This window comes from Schistocerca gregaria, chromosome 2, assembly GCF_023897955.1.
Source record: "Schistocerca gregaria isolate iqSchGreg1 chromosome 2, iqSchGreg1.2, whole genome shotgun sequence".
NCBI classification, from domain to species: domain Eukaryota; kingdom Metazoa; phylum Arthropoda; class Insecta; order Orthoptera; family Acrididae; genus Schistocerca; species Schistocerca gregaria.
The window spans coordinates 482,214,275-482,237,363 of record NC_064921.1 but is presented as its reverse complement, the minus strand read 5'-3'; the positions used below and the strand labels follow the sequence as shown (position 1 = coordinate 482,237,363).

Below are 23,089 nucleotides of genomic sequence, written 5' to 3'. Positions count from 1 at the left end.
GTAATCCGATTAAGGATTCAGTTAACCTGTCACCCTGTCATCAAACTTTGCGGTTTCCATTCAATAGCCACTTTCCACTGCTGAAAGAGTAGTTGTGGAGAGTCAAATGTCGTTACAGGTCCCTACATCACACTTCGCTGTTGCAAACCGACTTTACACCATAACTCGGACAAAACTGAATAAAGCGGACAGAAAAAAAAATTATAGGTTTGAACACGGCTCTCTCGCTTGGCAGTCCAACATCGAAAACGTTTAAGTACGACGCCATTTCTGTTCACAGTTGCTCTATTTTGCACTGATTCTTTGACCGTTCGCTGCTTCTACTTTGCTTCTTTCTCCGCAGTTCAGTACACCTATCCGTTTTCATGCTTCACCTGTGTTATGTTTCTGACGAGCTTTCCTTTGGGCCATCTTACCACTGAATGCGAGGGAGGTGCGATGGCGACTTTCCGTTTTAAGACTCCGCTGGTTGGCTGGTGTTGCTCTGCTCGCTGCGCGCGTTTGACGGAGCGCGCTCCGTCTGAGCGCAACCGCCACCTTCCTCCTGCAAGAGACAGGTCTGAAACAGCCGCCGTCATGTCAGAGAGTTTGAATGCAAACGCGCATGCCTCGCCTCTCGTCCGATTATAGGGTGTGCACCCCGCACCAATGTGCGCTCTATAAGGTGACTAATTTGAAACAAATTCTAAGGGAAATATGATTTAGAAACATCTCTCATTTTAGAATTCTTTGTCGTCTGGAAAGCGATGTTATTGCCAATTCAGCACAGAAATGCTTTCCAAAGCCTGACATTAATGTAGCAAATTTCCGTTTTACAGAGATCCACACATTATGCTAGACAACGTTAAGAGTGTGGAACTGCCACCTGAACACAAAATTAACATTAATTCCGCACATGTATAACGTAAACTTATGAAGTTTGTTCCGAAACTAACAGGAAAATATCACCAAAATGCTCAACAAAATCTGAAATGCTGTGCTGAAAGCTTACATTCCAAGTTACATTTTGTAAATAATTCACAGGGAATTAGTTTCATGGCCTCGAGCAGGCGCACCCATGTATAAAGTGCACCAATCGCAACTAGCACTCTTGTACCACTGCATCGTTTTTACATTTCGAGGCCTTATCTATTCCTTCGTTTCTACTTTAAACAATGCTCAGATGCATATACTACGCGCCCAAGCGAGCGGCAGTAATATTAAATAAACACAGAGCTAGGTAAGAGATCCCTGCAACAAAATGACACAGATTCTGAACTAGCAGCACAACTCCACTGAGGCAGCTATATATGAGATGATCATCATCAAATAAGCGGCTGGTTGGGATCTGATGCAGCTGCGCTGTTTAATGCTTTCAGGGAAAGTTACTCTAGGGTGGTACTTCTAGACGGCAGCAGAGTGATAAGTTTAATATGTTATTGTTTGGTTAAGCAGCGATTTAGCTCATTTTACAGTTGTTTATACTGAGATACAATTTGCTCGTGTGTTTACCTTGGTAGCAAATAAACTATTCTTTATATGTATACAAAAGTACGGAAACCGCCCGTTCGAGGGTTAAGCAAGAAAGATATTTCGCGTAATAACGGTAGAAATAAAGATTGTGGGGATTGCTTCCATGATCCATGTTAAGTACTATCAGATTATTCAAAGCTAGATAAATTTACCTTTTCATAAATGTAATTACCAACTAATTTGAAGACAGATTTGGAGCGGAATTCTAAGAATATGCTACTCTGGGGTTATGTTCCTGAAGGAAAATCTGCTACTGTGACGGATGCGTAGACAGCACCGTCATGCGTACGTGGTAACCTACTACACACTGACCTAACATTTTAGCTTACTAATTTATCACTTTGTTTTAGTACGCCGATGTGTGGAAGAAAGGATAGCGTTAGTAGACGGACCCACGACGTGCAATGTGTGGAAGGAAGTATATGCAGCGCTCGGACCAAGGGGCACCTTTCTGAATTATTATGGCTCTGAAACTTCCTGGCAGATTAAAACGGTAGGAGATGAGGTGCTGGCGGAAATAAAGCTGTGAGGACGGAGCGTGAATCGTGCTTGGGTAGCTCAGTTGGTAGAGCACTTGCCCGAGAAAGGCAAAGGTCCCGAGATCGAGTCTCGGTCCGGCACACCGTTTTAATCTGCCAGGAAGTTTCGTATCAGCACACACTCCGCTGTAGAGTGAAAATTTCATTCTATAATGGCTCTGCTTAGGTTACTGTGCAGCGCCATTTCACTGCTGTTACTGGCTCCCTCTTGGCAGCTTCTCCTTCCCCCGGTATATGGTTAAAGACTATTATTCGCTACAGGTCAAAAGACCAGTGATGTAAGTCACCTGTCGGGGGGGGGGGGAGGAGGGGGGTGGCTGGGAGGGGGGGAGGAGGGGGGCGATGGAAGCCGCACACAGCCGGTGGATCAGGACGAGGAAACCTCCCCACGATGGAGACTGACTGATTACTCTTTTTGCGTAATATACTGAGGACCACTCTTTGCCATTGGCCGAGTAGTTTGACGGCGACTGCGACGCCCGCGGGAACCGACGGCTACGGGGCGCCTCCTAGCTGATCGCTCAATCGAGTCTAACTCGGAAGTGGTACAGCTCGCAGATGGCCAGGCTTACCCACTGCCGAGCCCGGACACCCTCAGACTCACCAGTTCTACCCAGCTACATCCAAATTAGCCACAGGTTCTGGGCCATTGCAACCAAGTCCCAGATGATCGGGACTTGGACAGATAAGATTACTCGTGTCTGTGGTTCAGTCCCATCACGTTTGACGAGTAACCGCCGAGGATATTTCACATTGGATACTCAACCACACATCTTATACTACCCAAATCGCCCATTGCCCTGGGGAGAGATGACAAAAGCCAGGGGTGAGGTAGAGAGCAAGAAGTTTTATGGCAAACTGCCATACGGTCTGCCAACGGACTCATCGTATCCCCCAAAGGAGGACTGACACTAGTTCACGCGTGAACCGACAATAACGACTACCCCAGCAGCTACCCAATGGCCCCATTTGCCACACATCGTTTTCGTACTAAACTCCCGTTGCCAGCGATTCAAAGCCCAGGACTGGGTAGTTTCTGGCAGTTCTTTAGGTAAACGCCGTGTTGTCTGACAAGGGACATCGCCGGTACCACACACGGTTAGGATACTACATCACACCACCACGTGAGCCGACACATCAGACGGCTATCCGAGCGTTTACCGCTTGTTCGCATGGTTCTTACCCAGTCCAACTATACAGGCTGGAGCCTGGCCGTCAGAATGATTTTTACGTTTACGTTACATAATGTTAAAAGATAGTGAGATCGCTGTCATTGTCAAAGATTAGAAGTTGCTTGGTAGGTGGCTTAAGGTGCTGAAACTTTCTAACATATTAAAACTGTACGCCAGACCGAGACTCAAACTCGGGGCCTCTGCCTTTCGCGGGCGAGTGCTCTACCAACGGAGCTACCCAAGAATGACCCACGGGTCATGTTTGGGTAGCTCAGTTGGAAGAGCACTCGCTCGTGAAAGGCAAAGGTCCCGAGTTTGAGTCTCGTTGGGCACATAGTTTTAATGTGCAAGGAAGTTTCGTATCAGTGCACATTCCGCTGCAGAGTGAAATCTCATTCTGGACTTAAGGTATCATTTGAAGATTAGAGGTTGACGTCCTGTCGACAGTGCGCTCATTAGAGGGGTCTTAAAAGCTTTCTGAAGCAGAATTACATGACTTAACCTTACGGGAGCTAAGATAGCGTCGGCTGCTCAAATTTTAAGTATCCGACATCGGAAAAATCGGTGCCATTTCAGTGAAATTTCTAATTTTAGAAAAACCCGACTAACATGTCCCTACTGTATATAATTTGCACGAAGTTTCAGATTACTTGCTCGGGAGGCCTTGGAGTTTAACAGCACTTTCGCAGTCAATTGTTGATATGTAGAATCAGTGAACTAAATGCAGATTTGTAACTTATTGAGCTACCTAACGAGTGGAGCGTTCGACGCTTATTAGTAATACCATTTGGGGTGGCTCTTTACATTCATCATACCTGTAATGTCAAAAAAAATATGGATTTAATATCTTGATATTCAGATCACACTCTTTAGTTAAGATTGTTATATTCACATACTGCCCTCACCAAACTCACACTTCGTAACTACGTAGGTTACCTGCATGAAAATATTCGGCCGAGTCTTGATGTGGCAGAGAAACCAATATGGTTAATAAACATGTAAAAAAAAAAAAAACAGGAAACCGGTGAAGCTATCAAAGCATGTACTCGCTACATTAAGGTGCAGTAAGACGGCTGATATGCATACTGAGTACCGGAGACATATGCCATTTAACATACGTGTAAGCAGGATGGAAGCACATTCAATGGATCTTCATTCTAACGAAGTGTACGCGTGATTTAAAAGATTTCTCTAGTGACGGTGACAAACAAAAAAAAATGATAGAGAATTACACATAGCGTAGTGAACGGTAAAGTTAGTGCACGTCAGTTCGGATCTAGCTTACCACAGCTGCTTTGCAGGTAAAGTAGTGAAAACCAATTTACCTATAAGTTATCTAGTTCTTCTAGAATAAGGACGAGAACAAATTCTACAACGAACTGAACTTAAACCTAAGATACGTTTTCCCTTCTGTAAGTACGACTTTGTTGACGAAACAGTCAAGTCACGGAGTATGTTTATTATTTTGATACTATCTTATTTGCATTAAATGAAGCTATTACCTCGTATGACTCACATTTTGCATTTCGAAGACAAATCATAGCAGCTCGTTAGATAACCAAACATTTTGTATGGAAATATAAATACGGACTTATCAGCTTCAATGTCAAACCCACACCAGTATAGGGCTGATGTCTCTGATTTCCCGCTTCGAAGTTTGCTGTTGACATACGCTGAGAAACTTTTTCTTGATGGGCGGCTCAACGTACTAACAGAGCCGTCAAATGCAGAAGTTTTCGAGCAGCTGATTTACGGTGACCATAGGCAGATTCCGAATCCTTTGTGGTGCGCTACGAAGTTCGCCGAAGTAATTTCCTGCCTTCTGTGACATTTAAACACCATAGATACCTGAAGTCAATGCTGAATACATTGCCGAAGTGAAAAAGGCTCGCACGGTAATTTATTACACAAATTCCTATGGGCAGAGCCTGTTTAACTTCAATTCCACTACAGCTAACCATCTCCTCTAGAAACTCCGAGTCGCAACATCCGTAATTTTATGGTTATAAATTTCTGTTACTAAGCAAAACGAAATGGTGTTATCAACCGACTCTTGGATTGAAGGGATATGTGGGAAATCTAATAAAGGACTAAATTAAAATTATATATTAATACCTTCAGCTGCTGACAGGCGTTGATATATATCAACGGGGACAGGTGAAAATGTGTGACCCACCCGGGACTAGAACCTGGGATCTCCAGCTTACATGGCAGACGCTCTTCATTTTTTATTATTTTGTCCGTTGTTGATCGTTGTGTGTGGTTTTTTGCGGACGTCACATAATATCCGTTCAAGTTCGTTTGTTGATCTTTCCACTCAGTTTTTTTAATTACAGAGGCCAACCGGCTAAGCTACCGTGCCGGCAACCATTTGAGCCACCGAGTGCACAAAGGATAGTGCGACTTCAGGGACTATCTCGCGCACGCCTCCCGCGAGACCCACATTATCACCTCGTATGTACACACACTACTTTCTTAGTGTCCCTACCCTACACACTCATTACTCGTGGAAGACATTCTTACTCAAGTCGCGTAGGAATGCAACCGCTCAGAAGGTCATTGCCGGTATTGCCAGAACCAGATACTTATGTGATATGGTGTCTTCTTTCGGAAAGAACTGACACCATACCCATCTAAGTATCTAATTAAGGACTGGTGGATAGGCCATTTGCTACACCGTTAAAAAGTTCCACGATACTAGAGGGAGTGGTAGAGCGTGAAACCAGCAGCGGCAGTCAAATGTCCAACAATTCGTGACATACGTTGCAACCGTTTCTGACGTGAAGGGTGAGACAGGAGAAGTAATAAGGGACAGCAAATAAGTCAGAACAATAATGGAGAGGGAAAAGCTGAGCAAACCCGATGAAACCATTTGAGGTGAGTCACGTAAGAGGCTTCTGGCTATTATTTATAAATAAGATTTTTTTATTTATGCACTGCTGTGATGGTGCTGGAAAAAAATTTAGTCATTTGATGTTCAACTCCGTTTCATTTAAGAGTTTCAAGTGTACTCGTCTTCAGAATATTCGTGAAGAGTATAACCTCCACAGTTACGTAGCTCAGATGTGGCTATTACATGGGCGACTTTACGCATACTTTTTCTCCATATGCACTTCTGGACACCGGCTGACGCCTTCGAGGCACAGCTGCGGCAGAGCGATTCCTCGCTCCCATAACCATCTACCATGCTGGAAACCAGCGTAAATCTGTATCTACTCCGCCCCATAAATACAGGTATGGGTGACTGCATCCCAGAAACAAATCACACTACAAACCGCCTACACAATTTTCATGTAACTATCGTGGCGAACCAGAAACAAGAGGCGTTGTCTACACGTAAGTTTCGAAGAATACAGCGTCTAAATAAAGTTGGTAACAGAGCGTTGTTACTAAATTGAGACGTAAAAATAGTTTAAGTCTAAGCGGCTCAATGTATGTGAAAGAGCGAAGAGTTTCATGCGAGTTCATTTATCAATGACTCGATTGTAGAGGCTTAAAAGCTATTTGCACAAACCAACGTTCCCTTTTTTGGCAGTCCCAGTTAGTATGAATGCGTGAAGGCAAGTATCGAGGAACAGTCTTGAGAATGACGTCAAACGAAAGTAGCTATTTACTACGTTCTGTATACTGAATTTTTCAGCCATATATTAAACTCCATAGTGGTCTGATGCCATGCTGATTTAACGTATTCCTATTGGATACGACTTGCTGTTCTACTTTTATCCGTACAAGAGCTACTTTCGAACTGTCTGTGGTAAAGAGCGATCCTGTACAGTAATGCACAGAAAAACTAATTTGCTAGAGCTACGTTTTAAGCCTTTCCATTACTTCATGACAGGGGTTAAGTAGGAAGGCATATTCAGTGAATCTAAAGACATTCAAAGCTTAATATCCCCTCTACGATGTACTCATTGATAGAAGTGGAACATCTCGGCACAATAAAAGGTTGTGCTGTGTTGCTGTTCACGGTTGCGAAGTAGTTTCTGCTATCCACTCCTACAATCTTTATTTTATTGTAGAAATTCTAGTCTGCACCGTAAAATGGAATTTTAACAGCCGTGACAAATCAGGAACGTGGACCTGTGTGGGGGCCCAAGCTTACAGCTCTTAACGTTAACGTAAACTTTCCACTGGCACTTATCGTGCAAAGAATGTTACTAAGCCTGCTCATGCTGGCGATACCTTCTACTTGATAAGTAGAAGCGTAAGACATTTTGGAGAGGAAATTCGAAGGCTTTCGGCGAGAATGTACTTCTGGTACTGTATTATAAGATCCGGCATATCACACCTTAGAAAGCTCGCAAATGTTAACAAGTGGAATTAGTAATGCCGATCAGCGCTGGGAACTAAGTAGCAGAAATGCCGAGCAGAAGACTGACAGTTCGCTCCTGAAAGGTGATTTTGTTTTGTATTGATCACACACTTTGTATTGGTGGTATCTAAATTACTTAAAATTAAAACAGTAAAATCACTAAGTAATTAATACGTTACTTTGGATTCACTGCGGTCTACTTTCACTATTCCATCCTTAGACGATAACCGCAGACTTCACTATGAAGTTGGAAATTCCTGACTCAAACGAATAGGTTGTCAGTAAGGCTGTAACGGTGAAAATCGACCGTACTACACTTCTGCAATATGCATGTGATAAATTTCATGAAGCGAAAACGTGGACAGTTAGGACGTGCACTGGTACAAGAATTCCATATAGGAAAGCGTTAACTGCAATGTAGGACATTAACATATTTCTTTCAAGGTAACGCTAGTTGACAAACGACTGCCGAAAGAAATTTTGGTCGACATTTATTACGTTCAGTCACAAATGCGTACCTAGTCTTTGCCAAACGAATCAGCAACCAGGAAGTATGAATACAGGTAATGGATTTCATCATAGTACATGAAAAATTTAACGAAACACTGAATACCGACAAAAGAAAATGCCAGTTCATCAGATTACATCTTGTACATGCAGATAACACTGGCACCAAGAGTTTTCCTTCCAGCTTGTAATATCGCTTATAAAATTTCCATCCTGGTCATACATAAAGCAACCAACTGCAAGACAATCAGTACCCCACACCCCCCTGTACGATAAAGGTGAAGTCACAAATGACAGTACCACTAAAGCAGAATTATTAAACACGGTTTTTCGAAACTCCACTAAAGAAGTAAGTATTCCTGAATTCCAATCGAGAACAACTGCCAAGATGAGAAACCCATAAGTAGATATCCTCGGTGTAACAAAGCATCTCAAATCACTTAATGAAGCCAAGGTCTCCGGTCCGATCATGTTCCGCTCAGAGTGTGCTGACACAATATCCCCACATTTAGCAGTTTTATACAACGGCTCGCTCACAGAACGATCCGTACCGAAAGACTGGAAAACTGCTTAATTCACACCAATGCCCAACAATGGGATTAGATGTAATACGCTGAATTACAGGCATGATCACTACCGTCTATTTGGAATAGGGTATGGGAACACATACTGAATTCGAACATTATGAAGTACCTCTGAAAACTATTTGACACAGTCAGGACGGATTCAGAAAAATATGGTTCTTGAGAAACTAGCATTTTATACTCATGAAGTAATGAGTTCTATCGACAGGGAATGTCAGATGCCATATTTTTGGATATCCAGAAGGCTATAGACACCGTTCCTTCTAACACTGCAGTGGTAGGTATGCACTGCTTCTGCTGAGTTTAATTTACAAGACGTTCTACAATGTATATTCTTGCTGTGTTGGAACTGTTTATCAATACGTCACCGTAGTGACAGCAATATTCAAACGGAACTTTTTTTCATCACTAAAGAACAACAGTGTTTAATGTCACCTCGTCATCGATGGCAGACTAATTAGAATCTGACAAAGGCAGGGGAAAAAACTGGCAGTGCCCTTATCATAGGGACTGTCCCGGCGTTTGCATAAACCGATTTAGGGAAATCACAGAAAACCTAACCTAGATGATAGATCCGAACCATCGTCATCCCGAATGCGAGTCCAGTGAGCTAACCACTGCGCCACCACGCTCGGTGTTTCCGTTTTTAACAAGTTATGGACTAAGTTCTACACCGTTTGAACGGTTATATGTGATGAACTGTAGTCTTGGGCGCTTTCGCATTATGTTGTGGTAATAATCTCATATAGAAATCTCTGGAATACCCTGCGAATACGTTGATACGCTGATAATTTTTCTTCTTAGATTAATATTTTCGTTTCAAGCGCTCTGTAAATCATCTTACTGGTATCCATAACTGAGGGGAGATGTATCAGTCCAGGAACAGAAACATGCTGTACATTTTATACATCGTCAGGTGATGCCAGATTCATGTACAGCTAATCTCGTGTTGTGGGTCATGTCAACATTAAAACTTAATGACATGACTAGTTTTGGAAGCAACTGTCACTTTTCTATCGCGAAAGTTAGAAGTCGTTACCACTGAATCGATGGAGTCTTCAGTTTTTAGCCCAGAAAGAAAGATGAACACTGCGTGTCGTGTGTAGTCATAAGATTACAGGAAATGTACTGTAATACAACTATTAACCGTCATCAACTAGTCACCTGTTTTTCGGAGTCCCATGCGACCGTGGCCGCTGCAGAGGAGGTGCTTCGCGGACGAATGTTCCCCGACGAATGGCGCGCGATGTTTACTCCTGCCAGAGAAGCATAAGTGGCACCCTCTTTCGGTTGCCTTGCGAACTTCAATATAACGTGTCTCGAAAGTTTAAATCAAAGCTGTTCCTACTATGTTTTTCAAACAATTTCTTTTATTATTTTGGCAGAAATCCAATCCAAATCTATACAATGCACCTACCTTTAGTACTACACCCATCAAACAAAATTGGAATTTACTTCATTTTATCCTTTTGTCTTCACTGTATAACAAGCATGAAACTTACATGACCTTTTTAAAAATGATTTTTGATATGAAACGAATAGAAATTTTAACATGTGATGTAGGTTTTAACTGAACGAATGTCAAAACTACAGTCTGTTGTAAATGAATGCGTTAAAACATCGGTAGTGACTATGACAATGATGATGATGATGATGATGATGATGATGATGATGAGTGGAGAGGAGATCAGAGATTAGGATCTCGTCCAGTCATGACAACGGGGCAATCTGCTCAATTGTCGTAAAACAACGATTATTTATTAATAACATGGTGCTATGAGATTAGGGTGAAATGCGATACACGAAAAAATTGGGTATGTTATAGTGGAAGATATTCTGGATTGATCCCGCGCCATCGTTTCACACACGAAAAATGTACAAAGGAAACTTCACCTCTTTCCATTTTTGAGTTTATAGAAATCAAACAGAGATACGTCCCCCGTGTCCTGAGTTATATCAGTTCCCACAGATTAAGTTCTCAGCACCATACACCAACCACCAGCTCTTCTACAGATCAGTAACACTACACAGAACCAGCATTTGTCCCTGTCTTAAAATGTCTACCATCTTCCTATTAGGTCTACATAATTTATGTGACTGTACTGCTTTTCTGTTCGTCCGTGTTCGGCCATATCTCGTGACAGAATTTCTTCATCAAAGCCTTCATTGCCTCCCTGGACCATCAGTCGTTCCATCAAAACCATCACAATTTCAGCAGACGCAGTAAGGGTCAGAATATCAGCTGTCTGTCTGACGACAAATTTTACTTTAATAATATTTCTACAAATTTTAGTATCGTTGTCTACTACTGGCTGTTAACGTATTGCTTTTTCAGAGTACTACAATTATAATCACAAATAGACCGTAATATATGATAGAGATTTCAAGGTTAGCATTGGTGCAGAGTGGAGATCTACAGATGACGTCATATGAATACAATCAGCAGCAAATAAGTTAGAAATGATTACGTAGCAGCCTGTAGCATCCTCTTACGCTCTGATGAAGGCGATGAGGCGCCACTTTGTGGGCGCCATGAGGCACCGATAGCGCTGGGGAACCATCGGGATCTACGGCCGCCCAAGCGCCTCCAGCAACTCACTGAGTGGTTGCTGTTTGGTCCAAAGCACCGTTGTGCTCTGAAGAGCTGGAATCACCTGACGTGGTGGCCACATGTCCGTGGAATGTTCCTCAAGGTCACACGTCTAAGTTTGGGAGCAATGAGATGGCTCAGGTCGCCCTCGTCGGGCAGCAGGAATGTGCTTTATGGGACAGTAGATCCCTGTATCGTTAGTCACTGAGAGGCAATGACGGATAAATGAAGTGGTAAAATTTTTTTCTATTTAAACATCGTAGTGTCGTGGTCTAGGGGTAGCGTCTTTGATTCATAATCAAAAACGTCTTCGCTCCCGGGTTCGATCCCCGCCACTGCCTAAATTTCGATAAATAATCAGCAATGGCGACCGAAAACTTCCGGCACAAGAAATCAGCCTCGTTCTGCCAACGGCCTTGTCAAAAGAGGGCGGAGGAGCGGATAGAGGTTCAGGGCACTCTCTTGTCCTAAGGGTGGGAAATTGCCCCTAAAGGCGGAAGAATCAGTAATGATCAACGACATGAGGATGCAGAAGGCAATGGAAACCACTGCATTAAAGACACGTAACGTGTATCCACAGGACATGTGGCCTGTAGTTGAAGAAGAGTCATGATGATCTCTCCATTGGCAAAAGATTCCGGAATAGCCCCCCATTCGGATCTCCGGGAGAGGACTGCCAAGGGGGAGGTTACACTGAGAAAAATATTGAATAATCAACGAAAGGATAACGTTCTACGAGTCGGGGCGTGGAATGTCAGAAGCTTGAACGTGGTAGGGAAACTAGAAAATCTGAAAATGGAAATGCAAAGGCTCAATCTAGATACAGTAGGGGTCAGTAAAGTGAAGTGGAAGGAAGACAAGGATTTCTGGTGAGGTGAGTATCGGGTAATATCAACAGCAGCAGAAAATGGTATAACAGGAGTAGGATTCGTTATGAATAGGAAGGCAGGGCAGAGGGTGTGTTACTGTGAACAGTTCAGTGACTGGGTTGTTCTAATCAGAGTCGACAGCAGACCAACACCGACAACGATAGTTCAGGTATACATGCAGACGTCGCAAGCTGAAGATGAACAGATAGAGAAAGTGTATGAGGATATTGAAAGGGTAATGCAGTATGTAAAGGAGGACGAAAGTCTAATAGTCATGGGCGACCGGAATGCAGTTGTAGGGGAAGGAGTAGAAGAAAAGGTTACAGGAGAATATGGCCTTGGGACAAGGAATGAAAGAGGAGAAAGACTAATTGAGTTCTGTAACAAATTTCAGCTAGTAATAGCGAATACCCTGTTCAAGAATCACAAGAGCAGGAGGTATACTTGGAAAAGGCGGGGAGATACGGGAAGATTTGAATTAGATTACCTCATGGTCAGACAGAGATTCCAAAATCAGATATTGGATTGTAAGGCGTACCCAGGAGCAGATATAGACTCAGATCACAATATAGTAGTGATGAAGAGTAGGCTGAAGTTCAAGACATTAGTCAGGAAGAATCAATACGCTGAGAAGTGGGATACGGAAGTTCTAAGGAATGACGAGATACGTTTGAAGTTCTCTAACTCTATAGATACAGCAATAAGGAATAGCGCAGTAGGCAGTACAGTTGAAGAGGAATGGACATCTCTAAAAAGGGCCATCACAGAAGTTGGGAAGGAAAACATAGGTACAAAGAAGGTAGCTGCGAAGAAACCATGGGTAACAGAAGAAATACTTCAGTTGATTGATGAAAGGAGGAAGTACAAACATGTTCCGGGAATATCAGGAATACAGAAATACAAGTCGCTGATGAATGAAATAAATAGGAAGTGCAGGGAAGCTAAGACGAAATGGCTGCAGGAAAAATGTGAAGACATCGAAAAAGATATTATTGTCGGAAGGACAGACTTAGCATACAGGAAAGTCAAAACAACCTTTGGTGACATTAAAAGCAACGGTGGTAACATTAAGAGTGCAACGTGAATTTCACTGTTAAATGCAGAGGAGAGAGCAGATAGGTGGAAAGAATACATTGAAAGCCTCTATGAGGGTGAAGATTTGTCTGATGTGATAGAAGAACAAAAGGAGTCGATTTAGAAGAGATAGGGGATCCAGTATTAGAATCGGAATTTAGAAGAGCTTTGGAGGACTTACGGTCAAATAAGGCAATAAGGGATAGATAACATTCCATCAGAATTTCTAAAATCATTAGGGGAAGTGGCAACAAAACGACTATTCACGTTGGTGTGTAGAATATATGAGTCTGGCGACATACCATCTGACATTCGGAAAAGCATCATCCACACAATTCCGAAGACGGCAAGAGCTGACAAGTGCGAGAATTATCGCACAATCAGCTTAACAGCTCATGCATCGAAGCTGCTTACAAGAATAATATACAGAAGAATGGAAAGGAAAATTGAGAATGCACCAGGTGACGATCAGTTTGCCTTTAGGAAAAGTAAAGGCTCGAGAGAGGCATTTCTGACGTTACGGCTAATAATGGAAGCAAGGCTAAAGAAAAATCAAGACACGTTCATAGGATTTGTCGACCTGGAAAAAACGTTCGACAATTTAAAATGGTGCAAGCTGTTCGACATACTGAAAGAAGTAGGGGTAAGCTATAGGGAGAGACGCGTCATATACAGTATGTACAACAAGCAAAAGGGAATAATAAGAGTGGACGATCATGAACGAAGTGCTCGTATTAAGAAGGGTGTAAGACAAGGCTGTAGCCTTTCGCCCCTACTCTTCAATCTGTACATCGAGGAAGCAATGATGGAAATAAAAGAAAGGTTCAGGAGTGGAATTAAAATACAAGGTGAAAGGATATCAATGATACGATTCGCTCATGACTTTGCTATCCTGAGTGAAAGTGAAGAAGAATTAAATGATCTGCTCAACGAAATGAACAGTCTAATGAGTACACAGTATGGTTTGAGAGTAAATCGGAGAAAGACAAAGGTAATGAGAAGTAGTAGAAATGAGAACAGCGAGAAACTTAACATCCGGATTGATGGTCACGAAGTCAATGAAGTTAAGGAATTCTGCTACCTAGGCAGTAAAATAACCAATGACGGACGGAGCAAGGAAGACATCAAAAGCAGACTCGCTATGGTAAAAAAGGCATTTCTGGCCAAGAGAAGGCTACTAATATGAAATTCCGGCCTTAATTTGAGGAAGAAATTTCTGAGGATGTACGTCTGGAGTACAGTAGTGTATGGTAGTGAAACATGGACTGTGGGAAAACCGGAACAGAAGAGAATCGAAGCGTTTGAGATGTGGTGCTATAGACGAATGTTGAAAATTAGGTGGACTGATAAGGTAAGGAATGAGGAGATTCTAGGCAGAATCGGGGAGGAAAGGAATATGTGGAAAACACCGATGAGGAGAAGGGACAGGATGATAGGACATCTGCTAAGACATGCGGGAATGACTTCCATGGTACTAGAGGGAGCTGTAGAGGGCAAAAACTGTAGAGGAAGACAGAGATTGGAACACGTCAAGCAAATAATTGAGGACGTAGGTTGCAAGTGCTACTCTGAGATGAATAGGTTAGCACAGGGGAGGAATTCGTGGTGGGCCGCATCAAACCAGTCAGTAGACTGATGACAAAAAAAAATCTGAGAACGATTCTACATCTACATACATAATCCGCAGGTCACCGACCTAGGCGTCGCAGTGGTTAGCAACCTGAACTGTTCAATCGCGCGTCCGGTCATCCTGATTTAGGCTTCCCGTGATTTCTCTAAATCGCTCCAGCCAAACGACGGGATGGTTCCTTTGAAAGGGCACGGCCGACTTCCTTCCCCATCCTTCCTTAATCTGATGAGACCCATGACCTCGCTGTTTGGTTTCTTCCCCCAAAACAAACCAACCTCACTCCATAGGTCACCGCGCGGTGCTTGGCGAAGGGTACCCTGTACCAATACCAATCGTTTCCTTTCTCGTTCCACTCGCAAGGAGAGTAAGGGAAAATTGACTGTCTATGCCCCTAATTTCTCGTTTCTTAAGTTCGTTGTCCTTACGCGAAATGTATTATGGAAGGCAGTTACAATATTCAGCAACCAGCATCAGTTGCCGGTTTTCTAAAGTTTCTCAATAGTGTTTTTCGAAAATAACAGCGTCTCCTCTCCAGGGATTCCGACTTGAGTTCCAGAAGCATCTCCATAACTAATGGGTGTTGTTAGCGCCAACCGTAACAAATTTAGCAGCCCGCCTCTGAACTGCATCATCGTCTTCCTGGTGCGGATCCCAAACACTCGAGGAGTACTCAAGAATATGTAGGACTGCCGTTGTTGTCTCCTTAACAGAAAGGCCACACTACCCTAAAATTCTCCCAACAAACAGAAACCTAACATGTTCGTTGCGTTTCACATCGCTTTGCAACGCTAGGCCTAGATATTTTAAAGACGCGACTTTGTGAATGAGGATATTATTAATGCTATATACGAACATTCCGATTCCGTAGAAATACTGGAACACGTGAGGCAATACTGACCTTACGACTTATCTTAGAAGAAAGATTAAGGAAAGGCAAACCTACGTTCCTAGCATTTGTAGACTTAGAGAAAGCTTTTGACAATGTTGACTGGAATACTCTCTTTCAAATTCTAAAGGTGGCAGGGGTAAAATACAGGGAGCGAAAGGCTATTTACAATTTGTACAGAATCCAGATGGCAGTTATAAGAGTCGAGGGACATAAAAGGGAAGCAGTAGTTGAGAAGGAAGTAAGACTCCCTGACTTTATTCAATCTGTATATTGAGCAAGCAGTAAAGGAAACAAAAGAAAAATTCGGAGTAGGTATTAAAATCCCTGGAGACGAAATAAGAACTATGAGGTTCGCCGATGACACTGTAATTCTGTCAGAGACAGCAAAGGATTGGAAGAGCAGTTGAATGGAATGGACAGTGTCATGAAAGGAGGATGTAAGATGAACATCAACAAAATGAAAACGAGGATAATGGAATGTAGTCGAATTATGTCGGATGATGCTGAGGGAATTAGATTAGGAAATGAGACAGTTAAGGTAGTAAAGGAGTTTTGCTATTTGGGGAGCAAAATAACTGATGATGGTCGAAGTAGAGAGGATATAAAATGTAGACTGGCAATGGCAAGGAAAGCGTTTCTGAAGAAGAGAAATTTGTTAACATCGCGTATAGATTTAAGTGTCAGGAAGTCATTTCTGAAAGTATTTGTAAGGATTGTAGCCATGTATGGAAGTGAAAAATGGTCGATAAATAGTTTGGACAAGAAAAGAATAGAAGCTTTCGAAGTGTGGTGCTACAGAAGAATGCTGAAAATTAGATGGGTAGATCACATAACTAATGATGAAGTACTGAATAGGATTGGGGAGAAGAGAAGTTTGTGGCACAACTTGACCAGAAGAAGGAATCGGTTGGTAGGACATGTCCTGAGGCATCAGGGGATCACCAATTTAGTATTGGAGGTCAGCGTGAAGGGTAAAAATCGTAAAGGGAGACCAAGAGATGAATACACTAAGCAGATTCTGAAGGATGTAGGTTGCAGTAGGTACTGGAAGATGAAGAAGCTAGCGTAGGATAGAGTAGCATGGAGAGCTGCATCAAACCAGTCTTAGGAGCGAAGACAACAATAACAACAACAACAACACGAACATTATGGATTTGTTTTCCTACGCACCCGCATTATCACACATTTTTTTCTGCATTTAGAGCCAGTTGCTATTCATCATAAAAACTATAAATTTTGTCTCTCTTTTATCACCATAAACAGCACCAGGAAAAAATCGTGTGGTTTGGGATGAGGCCATGCCCAGCAATCGATATGTGTCAATATGTAGCGTGACGTATCTGTCTAGGCGACCTTCCCGCACTCTTTGAGCATGCGGAGCCGCGGTTGCTGCGCTAATATCTATCTCTAATGGCTATGAAATACGCTGAGCATAATTATTCGTTTGGGGCGATGGGTTCAACCCCCAGCGCCTCTCCCCAGAAGTGAGTAGATGATTCCATATGCGTTCGCTACACTATTATTGTTATTCTCCAGCTTTGATATGGCTAGTGACTTTCCAGCCTCTGGATAAGAGGTTGCAGACAGTATTTGGTGGGTTTGTTTTCCCGGACTGAAGGTACTCGCGACAGCCCTTCAACACAGTGGCACATTAAGTGTCTGGACGATCCTGTGGATTGAGTGTTCTATATTTCACAACGTCGCCGCTTTCAGAAGCACCAATATCACCCATCCAGTCTATCCCGCAGTTTGAAGTGATAAGGGAATGTTACCGGTGTGCAGATGGCACATCGCCATGAATTGATTTATCTGTTGGATGCATACCATATGTGTCAAATGGTTCTATCTAGGCACAAACAGTATCGAATCAGTCAAGGTGGGAAACTTTTTTCTGATTAGGGAAATATTGTATTGTTCCCAGTGAAGTTAAGTTAGCAGAAAAACGTCGACACGCTGCCATGTAGCTTTGCGAAGCGATTGGCTAGCAAAGGACGCAAACCAGGGGCTATGACAGGTACCTAAAAAAAAGAGAAGTAAAAAAATAAAATGAAGAGTCCGAACAAGTGTGAGTAGGTCTGCGAGAGTTCTGTAGAAACGTAACTAATCGACATTGAAGTGCCAATGGCAGTGTTGTTCAGAAGTACGATGTAATATTTCCCTGGACAAGCGGCGATTACAGCCATTATGTAAACCATTAAATCTATTCACAGTAGCGAATGTGGTCAACCATCAGCTGTATGAGGGAATAACAACAGTGAAAATTTGTTCCACACCGGGACTCGAACACGAATTTTCCACTTTACGCAAGCGGTCGCCGTTCCAGTAGGCTATCCTAGCACGCTCCATTGCCACATCAAACTTTCAAATGTCATCAACCATGTGTCTACATCCCACAACTGTACATTCATTGCCTTTATTTACTGTATGTACAAGGGAGATGTGTATGCATGTCGAGAGCGCTAATGCGCTGCTTCCTGGACTCGTGTAGGTGCGCTGACCCCGGATCGAATCCGCCCGGCGGATTAACGACGAGGGCCGGTTTGCCAGCCAGCCTGGATGTGTTTTTTATGCAGTTTTCCACATCCCACTAGGTGAATACTGGGATGGTCCCCACGTCCCGCCTCAGTTACATGGGGGTACAGGGTGGTGGAAGGAAGGGCATCTAGCCACCACTTCCAAATGACCTTGCAAATCTTATTGTAACCAAGCTGACACTGCAAAAACTGTGGGACAAAGGCGTAAGGTAAAGAATAAGAAGAAGGAGATGGGTATGTATGCATGCATACATGTCAGCAGAAATACTGCATCGCACTTCCCATGAGGTATTTATTTGCGGACACCAGGCAAGTGATTTTCAATTAAAATGTCTCCCCTGTAAGGGAATATAAGCAATGAATGTACAAACGCCGGTTGTATACGTATGGTCGACGACATACGAAAGTTTGGGTCGGCTCGTTGAGCGTGGCCCGAGAGCGTAATGGTAAGGCGACCGCTCGCAATACGCGCGAAATCCTAGTTCTAGTCCCGATTCGCCACAAATTTTCATTGTCGTCGTTCAGTTACACAACTCACGGTCGTCCATATTCGTAACTGCGAATGCATTTCTGGTATAGATAGAACGGTTATCAACTATGATGTGTGAGTTTCCGAGTATCAAAATATGTGGCATCAGTGGCCGAATCGTTTGATTACTTTGTCTTAGAAGCTTAAATTTTTTGGTTTCGCCACGGACGTGAAGACAATATGTTTCATAAATTTATCTCCACCCGTTCCATAGAAAAAGTTGTCTTAACAGTCTTACAGATAGGCGAACAAAAAAGTGAAACATTAATTATTCTGTTTTCACCGACTGAGGTACGAAACCCTAAAATGATGTTCTTTGTCTTAATAAAGGCTAACCTGCCGAGTCTGCGTGGTAGAGACAGAATTTCCTACTTCAGAAGTGATGTGGTACATTAACTACAAGAATCCTCTGGAACTGCAGTAAACGGAAGAAAGGATGACCTTTCGAGATTTACTTCTTCAGGTACACCTTATCTTGTAAGACATTACAGAATGTGGCGGAGAGTACGTCGTACCAGTTTTATCGATTTTCTTTCTTGAAACAACAGCATCATCAGCGAACAATACCATAGCGGTTCTGATAGTTTATGTTAAGCACTATTTGTAAATTCAGAACGTTGGAGATTATCCAGATTTTACTTTCATCTGTTACACCATACTTCCACGAAACACGTACTCACTGCCTGCAACATCATAATTTCGCTGTCGGAACCCACGTTTCTGTAACTACCTACTCATACCACTAGACTAATGAAATGCTTGCTTCGGCCATTTTCTCCTAACTGTACATCTATAGTTCAAGGAGCTATCCAAAAATCAGTATCACCCGGTTGTTTGTCGAAGTGGCACATCGTTTTCCCCGCTTGTCCATCCAGAAGATGCACATTCCTATCCACCGCCTTGCAGTTACATGAACTAAGGGCAGAATTGTTAATTATTGGAGAGGTAGACAAATATTTACTACACTGCATTTTTGTTCATAGATGATGAAGACCCAGTTTAGGCAACGGACAAGTGCGGTAGGGGTCTTACTAGCGAAACAGTTAACAGCTACCCGTTATAAGGCAACTATTACGTCTTGAATTCTGCTCATTTGTTACGATAGGTTTTGTTAATCTCCTGAGAGAAGTGAAGGAATATAGAATACTCCAGCACCATTTCCTTTCAAATTTCTATTACGCTAATATGAATCAGAAGGAGTTTTGAGAGGCTCTCATGGCAAGCTCAACATAGCAGGACATTTCTCAGTGAGTTATCAAGTAGAATTTCACTGTCCCACGTATGATTAAGTGGGAAGGACTCCGCACATTGATAACAGGATGTGTAAACGGTGCATATAAATGGCTTTATAGTGGTCACAATTAAGTGCAAATCTCCTCTGTACAATATTATTTTACCCAGACATCGTACTAAATTCAGGGCGTATACACAGTTGTTTGGAATGGGAATTGTCGAAAGAGTTCTGATAACTTCTAAAACACCTAAAGACATCCAGATGAGATAGTAAGAGCAGTACCTGTTTCTGCTAGAACTCTACACTAAGTTCATCAACCTAGGATATTCTCAGGAAGATTTCGATTGTGTGTGGTGTCATTCTTTAGAAGGATGAGTGTCCACATAACATACAACGCTTTTAGGAGAATCTTCCAAGGGATGCAGCTTATCTGTGTATCCCTCTTGTGAACTACGATGGGGAGGATAACAGGTTCTGATACTTTCGCCTGAAGACTTCCACACTGTATCGATGCCACATGCAGTTTATGATGCGTGATGGATGATTCGTATTTTGTCTGGTGCAAACAACGTTGTTGTTGTAGTATTGTGCTGGAATTCCAGTCATTTCGTACTCTAATATAATTAGTCATCGCAAAACGCCTGATCCACATCTACGCTCCAAGCAGTTTGGCTTGCTTATAAAAATGTAGTCACCTACGTCTTGTTTCGTGAAACATATCTTTCTTATACAGTTATGTCATTTCCGCCACACAGCTAATGAAGCGTGAATATCACTGTAGCGATCCAGTAACTCAACTTTTCGTGTAATGTTACTGTACGGTGTTGATTAGTCTTCAAAACTTTGAGAAACACTATCCCCTGAAAAATGTTGTCTCATTCTCACTTTTAACTTTTTTTTAAACCTCTCAGCAACATGACTATGGACTGAATTTTACTTATTGCAGCCGGCCGCTGTGACCGAGCGACTCCAAGTGCTTCAGTCCGGAACCACGCGGCTGCTACGGTCACAGGTTCGATTCCTGCCTTGGGCATGGATGCGTGTGATGTCCTTAGGTTAGTTAGGTTTAAGTAGTTCTAGGTTCTAGAGGACTGATGACCTCAGATATTAAGTCACATAGTGCTTAGAACCATTTGAATCATTTTTTCGGCTGGTCCAGGCGGAGGTTCGAGTCCTCCCTCGGGCATGGGTGTCTGTGTTTGTCCTTAGGATAATTTAGCTTAAGTAACTTGCAAGCTGAAGGACTGATTACCTGAACAGTTAAGTCCCATAACATTTCACACACATGTGAACTGGGAAAGTCTGTATGCCTGCATGGTACCACTCTACTGCTCGACGTGGGAGCCAACGCTTTGCTGGATCAATAACCTCCCATCATTCACATACTGCTTCTCGTGGAATGACTCCTTCATTGGGGCAACAGAAGGAATGTGCGGGATCCGGGCTGTAGGGTGAATGAGGAAGAAGAGTCCATTGAAGTTTTATCAGCTCCTTTCGCGTGAACAGACTTGTGTGAGGCCATGTGTTGTCGTCAATGTGTGTTCGATGTGTGGTCGTGGACAAGGAGCAGTTCGACGTCACTTCTGTGGTCAGGAATACGCAGAAGTCATTTCTTCAGTTTCCTGAGGGTGGCACAATACAGAGTTGATCGTTGCACTACCAACAGAGGTCGAGCTGAGCAAGTTGGGCAGCCAAATGTTTGCTCGTGATCTGTCGATCACCAAGAATGAGAGCACTGGCACGTACCAACATTCTAGAAGTCACAGCTGAGCGCAGCCGACCTCGTTGCGATAATGAGAGACGCCTCGTCCAACGACTCACCGTGTTTTTGTTCGCTGACAGGTATCCGTAGACTTTCTGTAAGCTATTATGGGAAGCTCCGAAAGAAACCTCATGACATCCCTCTCCTTGGAACGTATCTCCGTTACAGAAGCCATTTTAAAGGCTATGCACAGCGCCACCTGTTATCAGAACTTCATAAAACTATAGGAGCTGAAGCGCGAACATAGCACGATGTCCCGTAACAAATTTATCGTTTTTCCAACCGACATTGGCCGAGAAAAGAAATATGTTGCATTACTTATTGAACGCAACTCGTAACTAAATTAGGTCTTTAACGGTTGCTTACAAAGCTTGTTGCGCGTATCACTTTGTAAGAAAATAACTGATGAAGGATAGGTCTTACCAGGGAGGTCAACAATTATTGCACTCTTGTTTGACTGAATGAGGCTGGAAAAGGACATCGGCCGTAGCAGTATCGAAAAAACAGGCCCTGCATTCATTGAAATGAATTAAGAAAATCACCACAAAAATGGTAGCCTGGGCAGAAATTTAATCACAGTCTTATAACAGACTAGCGACTCGGCCCAGCTTTCATGAGTAGCATTAAGTGTCTACGGTCAGACGGCTTGTTTGACATAACGTATTCTGATTGCGAGTCACTGGGTAGAGTTATGAATAAAACTGAGAAAACAACTTTAAGCGACTCAGTATCATCACTTCCATATAACTTACGCGATCTAAGCAGCCCACGGAAGAAAACTGTCTGAAGGCGTGAGTGTTATGTGTTCCATATTAAACTACAGTTTGGAGTGACATCTTATGGTAATGATGGGAGCACATTGTAAGTAACATTTTTACATCCAATGTTAATACTGTATGCGACTGATGGGTGTTCGTGTAAGTGAGTGATACAGTATGTGTGGGAAGCTGTCTGAAGTGTTCCATATTAAACTGGAGTTTTGAGTTACATCTTATGGCAATGATGGAAGCACTTTGTGATGTCCGTTCTTCAGTCAGTAAAACTATGTTCTTACAGGTTAGAGTCTGGAGCGAAAGAGACATTCTATATGATCCCAAAGGTGTTCCAATGGGAACATGTCGGGACTCTGGACAGACGAGACCATTTCGGGAATGATATCTAGACTTCATCTACATCTACACCCACCTATTTATTCCGCAAATCACAATGAAGTGCCTGGCAGAGGGGTCATCGGACCACATTCACAATAATTCTGTCACTCCATACTCGAATAGCGCGTTGAAAAAACGTACTCATATATTATTCTATTATGATGATCACTTCACTCTAAGTAGGCTGGTATCAAAATAAAA

At 42.8% G+C, this 23,089-nt stretch overlaps 1 protein-coding gene across 2 annotated transcripts in view; it reads right to left on the bottom strand.

The window, feature by feature from the left end:
• The window catches only part of LOC126327375 (serine-rich adhesin for platelets-like), a 31,798-nt gene extending 21,861 nt beyond the window's left edge, over window positions 1-9,937 (bottom strand). The window contains exon 1 of one of the 2 annotated variants that reach the window (XM_049995882.1): window positions 9,791-9,937. The gene's annotated coding sequence lies outside the window, so the exon portion shown is untranslated. The remainder of the gene's footprint in view (window positions 1-9,790) is intronic. The other variant, XM_049995883.1, reaches the window with a different exon arrangement.
• Between the last annotated feature and the right edge of the window lie 13,152 nt (window positions 9,938-23,089).